We start from the raw sequence: 8,392 nt of genomic DNA, 5'->3' as shown, positions 1-8,392 counted from the left end.
ATCTGGAAATAAATAAAAAGACCGTGAGTAGAAAATCCAGAGCAAACTGGGTCATTTGGCAAACAGGGTCCATTCAAATAAAATGCAGTTTATAGAACCAAATGCAAAGTTATATGTCTGGGAACAAGGAATGCAAGCCATACCTGAAGAATGGAAAACTGCCTTCTGGAAAATAGCAACCATTGGAAAGATTCAGAGGGAACAGCTGACAAGCAAGTCAACATGAACTCCATGCGGTGGCAAAAAGGGTTAGTGCGAATCCTTGAATCTATTAACAGGTCAATAGATGTAAGAAAATTATTTTTACTGGTATGTAGCAGTAGAGACTCCAATATTTGAATACCGCATCAAATCTGATCTCCATGTCTTAAAATAAGAGGATGCAGAAAGGGCCATAAATGTGTAGAACAGATGGTGAAAATGCATTTCAGTGAGATATTAAAAGAGCCAAGTCTATTTAGCTTATCAAATAGATAGATGATTTGATTAGTATATAAATGCCTTAAGTAGGGGGAAAAGAGGTTCTAAAGGGATTGTTAACTAAGGCACAGCAAGAATTGATGGCTGGGAGCTGAAGTCTGACAAATTCAGATTAGAAATAAGGCAAATATTGTTAGCAATGAGGGCAATTAGCTACTTGAACAAACAACCACCAGAAGCATTGAATTCTCCATCTCTGGACATCTTCAGAACCAGACTGAAAACCTTTCTGGAAGATACGCATTAGCTAAATAAATAATTCTTTTGTCATTACAAACTCAACTGCCTACTGGCATAATTGAGTGAAATTTAATGACCTGTGAGAGATCAAACAGGATTTTTCTAACGGTCTCTCTTGGCTTTAAACTCTAGAACATCTCAGTCTGTAAGATGAGATAATATTGTGTGCCTAGTTTAAAAAAGAAGAGCAGTTCATTAAAATCTATAGAGTGCTTTGAGATCTTCAGGTGGAGGATATAGAGCACCACAGTTTATGGTGCTACATAACAAAAACAGCCATGACGAGTCAGACCAGAGGTCTAGCCCAGTATTCAGTGTTCTGACAGTGGGCAATGCCAGGTTCCCCAGAGGGAATGAACAGAACAGGTAATCATCAAGGGATCCCTCCCCTGTCACCCATTCCCAGCTCTGACAAACAGAGACTAGGGACACCATCCCTGCCCATCCTTGCTAATAGCCATTGATGGACCTAACCTCCATAAATTTATCTAGCTTTTTTTTAACCTTACTATAATCTTGGATTTCACAACATCCTCTGGCAAGGAGTTCCAGAGACTGACTGTATGTTTTGTGAGGAAGTATTTCCTTTTGTTTGCTATTTTTGCCACAAATTAAATTGAAGATTTTCAAATAGTTCAAATGTATACACAACTCCATATGCAGTTTGTTTGTGCTATTACTGCCTTTTGGAAATATGCTAACTGCACAAGGAAAATAGGGCTGTCAAGCAATTAAACATTAATAATTACATGATTAATCATGTGCAACCCCACACAGCGGCATTTCAACAGGGCAGCGCTGCATGGAGTCCACAATCAACTGGAGTTCCCAGCTGACCCCGGGCTCCATGCAGCACTGCCCCTTGGAAGCGTTGGGGTGGCATTTCCAAGGGGCAGCGCAAGGCAGAGCCCGGGGTCAGTTGGAGTCTCCAGCTGACCCTGGATGCCATGCAGCGCTGCACTTTTAAGGTGCCGGAGCGGCACTTCAAAGGGGCAGCGTAGTATTAATGCCTGCGATTAATGCATTAATGTTTCAAATGTGTTAATCCTGTCCTGCGTTAATCGCAGGCATTAACGCAGGTCAATTGACAGCCCTAGAAAAGAGCTAATCATACTACAGTGATCACTCTAGAAATATCTAAAGCTGATGACCAATTTACATGCACAGTTACGGTGATTGTAGGAGCAGTTGCTTGGCTAATCTGCATGAAAATCTTTAAGTCTTACATATTTGGTATCTTAGATATGTTATACTCCATGCCATCTGCTAGGAGACAAGGGGTAAGGAGTGACTACTCAATGGGAAGCGTAATTATCCCTTACAGTGTCTTTAGAATTTGTTTTGAACCAGACTAGAAATTCCACTGTTGTGACTTGGAGCAAAATATACGATTTCCATGTAGCCTTGCACATATGGGCATTCTTAAACAGTTGCTCTGGGTGTATGACCATGCAGAATTTGTAGAATGCTTTTTTGTGGTTGATAGATGAAGTGCTTTAACTGAGGACAATCAGGATTCCCCACTATTTGGTTAAATCCCCCTCTCTCCCCTCAAAATACAGCCTGGGGTGAAAGATGGTGAATCAAGCTTTCCAGGACTTATGCCACCTAAGGGATCGAATGGAACTATTGACACACATTCTAAATCCATAACTACTATTGTATCTATGCAGAGCCAATAGTGTTCTGCATAAAAGGGTATTTTAAAGTGCCAATAAAACCACTTAGCTTTTACAACACATTACAGTTACTCCACTCCTCCCCTCCCACCAAAAGCTTTTCTTTTGAACTAAGTAACTTATATATTGGGCCATTGTTATAAAGTGGGTATTTATAGCAGATTTTATAGCAGATTTCAATGGAGTAGAAAGGAGATTTGCTTTTAAATGCAGCTTTAACAGGCAACTTTGCAATGATATCATTATCAATAGGTTGTAGGTACTGTATAAAGTGAGTATGTTCATGCAGGGACTTTGACCTCTGTTTCAGCAATTGCAGCAATCCTTTTTTTGCTCCTTTACCAAACAGTTTGTTTTAAAATTGCTTGGCCTCATTTAGCTATGATTAAACCAGCTTTCTAAAATATTAAAATAGTTCAATTCCTACATTGAAATACATAGCTAATATAATTGTCTCGCATTTCTAAATTCATCCTCTTTCTTAAACTGCAGTAAGTGCTTCATGATCATGTAAAAAGCAACTCTTAAAATTAATATTTTAATATTATAAAATGATCAGACACACTTGACCATAACTTGTACTTCATTATGTCTCACAGTTGCACCCATTTGCTGCTGATGACATAGCTGATCAGCCATCTCAGCTATCTCCTTGCTGCCAGACTATTTTGTATTATGATAGTGATACCTACTTACATCAGATAAGTCAGCTGGAAGGGTAAGCATAACCGGTTTCTTTGAAAAATTTCCACTGCTGAATTCCCTGCTTCACACTAAGAATGGTCCACAACAAATTATGTCTGCTGACAGTAACAATTTTAAAGCAGCATATCTTTTAATTAAGGAGGAAAGGCAGTTCAGTTGCGAAAGTTCCCTCTAGACTACCGCGTTTTGTCGACGGAAGTTTTGTCGACAGATACTGTCGACAAAACTTCCGTCGACAAAGAGCGTCCAGACACATTGAGTTCTGTCGACAAAGCAAGCTGCTTTGTCGACAGAACTCCGTAGTCTGGACGCAACGTTACAGGCAATAACACCTTCTGTCGACAGGGTTCTGTCGACAGAAGGTGTTATGCCTCGTAAAATGAGGTATACCAGCGTCGACAAAACTGCTGAGTTCTGTCGACATAACGTCGACAGAACTCAGCGGTAGTGTAGACGCTGGTATAGTTTTGTCGACAAAAGTCCACTTTTGTCGACAAACCTCAGTAGTCTAGACACACCCTAAGTAATATGCTTTCAGTTTGTTAAAATAAAAGTTCTCTCTGCTTATATTTGTATAATGATATTTAATAGTTTAATTTAACAAACATAGCTCTGTTTTCCTGAGATCTAGAAAGAATTAACTTTTAGTATAATGTAGCCATTGCATAAGTGTCAACTGTTGTTGCATCTCTGGTTAATTTTATTGTTTCTTGGTCTTAACGATAAGTTATGTAAAATTCAGTTTTCAGAGAAGCATAGGGTTGAAAGAGACTTTGGGTAGTCATTGAGTCCAACCCACTGCCCAAAGCAGGACCAACCCTAACTAAATCATCCAAGCCAAGGTTTTGTCAAGCTGGGACTTAAAAACTTCTAGGAATGAAGATTCTACCACTTCCCTAGGTAACCCATTCCAGTGCTTCACCACCCTCCTAGTAAAATGGTTTTTCCTAATATCCAACCTAGATCTCCCCCAATGCAACTTGAGACCATTTCTCCTTGTTCTGCCATCTGTCACCACTGAGAACAGCCAGCCTCTCTCCATTCTCTTTAGAACTTCCCTTCATTTAATTAACGGCTGCTATCAAATCCCCCCTCACTCACTCCATAAATTATATTTCTGGATGAGCAGGAATATGTGTTCTTGATCTTATAACTCAATTGGACCTAACCAATAATTTATGCTATCATGTGCCGAAAATGTCCATCTGCTATGTACATTGGACAAACATCTCAGACACTTCGCCAAAGAATCAATGCCCACAAAACAGATATTAGACAGGATCACAAAGAAAAAACACTTTCTTGCCATTTCAACCAGAAAGGGCATTGTCTCAACGACTTGATTACCTGCATCCTGCTTCAAAGACATTTTAACACCAGACTTGAAAGAGAATCCTCTGAACTGTCATTCATGCTTAAATTTGACACGTTACGCCTAGGTCTTAACAAAGACATTAATTAACCATTACAAAGATAGCTTCCCCAATTATCACCTCTAATATCATTAGCTCACAGACATTTACCCCCCCATCTCCCTTCTGTTCTGAAATTTGATTTGTCCTTTTCATATGTGTTCATTTTTTTTATTGTATCCTTTGGTATATATGGTCATGCCAATTTTCTTCCACTATTTGATCTGAGGAAGTGGGTCTGGCCCATGAAAGCTCATCACCTAATAAACCATCTTGTTAGTCTTTAAAGTGCTACATAGTCCTGTTTTTTGTTTCAGCTACACCAGACTAACACGGCTACATTTCTATCAGTATTCAACTTCTGTAACCTTCGTTTCATGAGGGGAATTCAAGTCAACGGAAGAATGTTCTTACTTGGACTTCCCGCTGTGTAGGCAGTACTAAAAAGCTGAATTAAGCTATTTTGACTTCAGCTACGCAGTCGATATAGCTGAAGTTGCGTAGCTTAATTCGACTTTTGCCCTGAAGTGTAGACGTGCCCTAACAGTATTTGGGTTTCTCCCATCCAAGTGCAGGACTCTGTACTTGTCCTTGTTGAACCTCATCAGATTTCTTTTGGCCCAAACCTCCAATTTGTCTAGGTCACTCTGGACCCTATCTCCACCCTCCAATGTATCTACCGCTCCACCTAGCTTAATGTCATCCGAGAACTTGCTGAAGGTACAATCCATCCCCTCATCCAAGTCATTAATAAAAGATGCAGAACAAAACCAGCCTCAGTACCAATCCTTGGGGCACTTCACTTGATACCAGCTGTCAGACAGACAGAGTCGTTGATCACTATCCATTAAGCCTGACAATCTAGCCAGCTTTCTATCTACATTATAATCCATTTATACAATCCATACTTTCTTAACTTGCTGGCAAGAACACTATAGGAGACTATATCAAAAGCCTTGATAAAGTCAAGATATATCACCTCCACCACCTTCCCCATATCCACAGGACCAGTTACCTTGTCATAGAAGGCAGTCAGGTTGGTGAAGCATGCCTTGCCCTTGGTGAATCCATGTTGACTTTTCCTGATCACTTTCTTCTCTTCTAGATGCTTCAAAATGGATTCCTTGAGGATCCTCTTCATGATTTTTCCAGGGACTGAGGTAAGGCTGACAGGTCTGTAGTTCCCTGGATTGTCCTTCCTTTTTTTAAAGATGTGCACTACTTTTGACTTTTTCCAATCGTCTGGGACATCCCCCGATCGCCAAGAGTTTTCAAAGATAATGGCCAATGGTTCTACAATTACATCAGCCAACTCCCTCAGATGCATTAGATCTGGCCCCATGGATTTGTCCATGTCCAACTTTTCTAAATACGTCTTAACCTGTTCTTTCTCCACCAACGGCTGCCCACCTCCTTCCCATATTGTATTGCCTAGTGCAGTAGTCTGGGAACTGACCTTGTCTGTGAAGACAGAGACAAAAAAAACACTGAGTACTACTTGGATGGCACACAGAACTTGTGTAATTGCATAGCTAAATTATAGAAATTTTGTGTATGCAATTATTGGATTTACACATGCAAATGCAGCAATTTATACATGCAACTACCAAATTAAAATAGTTAAAAAATGTGGCAGAGATAAACATGCCAAAAAGAAAGATAAAATGGACAATTAGAACAAATGTATTTGCTTGCTTTGTTCTTTTTCTAATTAAGTTAAACCTATGGAAAAATTATGGATTTTTTTTTTTTTTTATCAAGGAATATCACTGGGTGCATTCTGATGAGGGGCTTCTTCCAGAGCCATTGAAGTCAATGACAAGAATCTTACTGACTTCAAGGGGCTTCTCATCAGGCCCCATATGAGGATCGTTTGTGCCTAATATATACAACAGCCTGTTTCTAAACACGTGTTTTGTAGATGATGCCACATTACAAAGTCAATAGGTTGGGTTCATTGCTATGATGATTCCACTGCAAACAATAATCTGTTTCACCAGATACCTCTTCTGCTGTAGTTTCATCAAAGTACTGAATTATATAAACTTAACTGAGACCAGCCCTACTAGTTGTTTCAAGTGCGTAGAACTTTATTCTCAATCCCAAACAAGGTGTAAATGGGAGTCATTGACACTGTACTGAACTTTTAATGCTGATATGCTATTTTGAACCTTTCAATCCTAGGTCTTCTGGGGAAAGCCTTTATTCACAATCCATTATAAAAAGCTTTATCAAACTGTAAACATCTTGAATTTTATTGCAACTGCCCCTGGAGGAGGCGGTGAAAGTTATATCAGCTGTACATCTCTTTTACTGTTTTTTCTTCCCCTTTTTTCCTTGATCATCAGTCTGTCAGAGCTATCAAGATTTACATTTAAATGCACAAGTGGACTGTCCACCACATAGTCTTTGAAGCTATTAGAAGTGAAAGATAATCAATGGGGAATGAGTCCCTGCAGAGCACTTCTGAAGCAGAGTCAACCAAAAAGCAATTTTGCTGGCAATTCTTCCTCCCACATCATGAATATCACTATTAAAAGTAATATTGTCTGCTGATCTGCTTGGATTGACAAAGCAGGCAGCATTTAATATTGTTTAAACATTGATTTTGGTATGATATATTTGGGAATTTTTAAAAGGAGGAAAAGCAAAAGTTTTCAACTTGTTCACCCTAACCATACCATATGCAGTCTGATCATCATCTGAAGTCCAGGAAGGTCTATGGAAAGTTTTCTATTGACATTAACATGCTTTGAATCAGGCTTATAAAATTTAAAAAACCCTATATTTATTCATTTTACATCTCTCTGCAGAAGCATCTCATGTTGATGTAGAGCTTTAGCAAAATGATAGACTTCCATAAATGTTAAGGAAACGTGCTTCCCAGAGAACTTTAGTTTCCTGCCTGCAATGCATTATACAATTTAAGGTTTATACATTCCTGTTCTTTTCAAATTCTCCTTCAGGCCATTATGCAGCCATCAAATGTGATTATCTAGAGTATCTATCTAGGTATTGTACCTTGCTCATCACTGTGGTATCTCATCCAGCAGCAAGTATACTTTTTGTGACACACTCAAATTGGGGCTTCAGCAGCACTTGCCTGATGAGGGAGTATATGCATTGCAGATACAATGTTTGGAGCCTACCGTTAGATGTCTTAATTATGAAATTAGAAACTTAGATTAGTGGCTTGATTTCCAAGAGTGTTACTTCTGGAAACCAAGACTCTGATTTAGGTGCCTGAATAAGATTTGAGTAGCCTAACTTTATAAATATATTTTTAAATCTTGGCCCATATTAATGCTTTTCATTTATAAGTATGGCAACTTAATATTGCAACTGTCTTTCTCTAGTCTATTCCTCAAAAGGCATTGGGGATATTTTACCTTGTAAAAATTGAAATCTGTGAGGGGGTTACCTAAAGATATAGGGAACTGAAGCAAAATGATGAATATTGTACACTTATTGGAGAAGCAGCAGCCCTGGGAACCGCTGCTCCCCAATTCTTGGGTGTTTGGGCCCCAGTGACAAGTGTAGAAGTCAGCCAGTTTTAACTTCTACTGCTAATTGAAGCTATTCCAGAGGAGGAATGGGTGTAGTGCAGCTGTGTTCCACCATATGCCTGTGTCTCCATTTGCCAGTAGAGTTCTTTTACACAAGGGGGAACTTCCACAGGCAGTCTCTAGCCATTTTATTGTGTTTAGTGGACTAGAGAATAATGGCCTAAGCTTCTAGCACTCCTGCCCACAAAGAAAACATTGAAAATGCGACCTCAGTATGACCAAGGGTCATAAGCTTTACTGAAATAGATTATTTTGACCCTTCCGTAAGCTATACTGACAAAAGCCCATTTTTTAAAATGGTTATTAAAAC

The sequence above is a fragment of the Pelodiscus sinensis genome, chromosome 17 (genome assembly GCF_052426305.1).
Source record: "Pelodiscus sinensis isolate ZL-2025 chromosome 17, ASM5242630v1, whole genome shotgun sequence".
NCBI classification, from domain to species: Eukaryota; Metazoa; Chordata; order Testudines; family Trionychidae; genus Pelodiscus; species Pelodiscus sinensis.
This window is presented reverse-complemented; position numbering follows the sequence as displayed.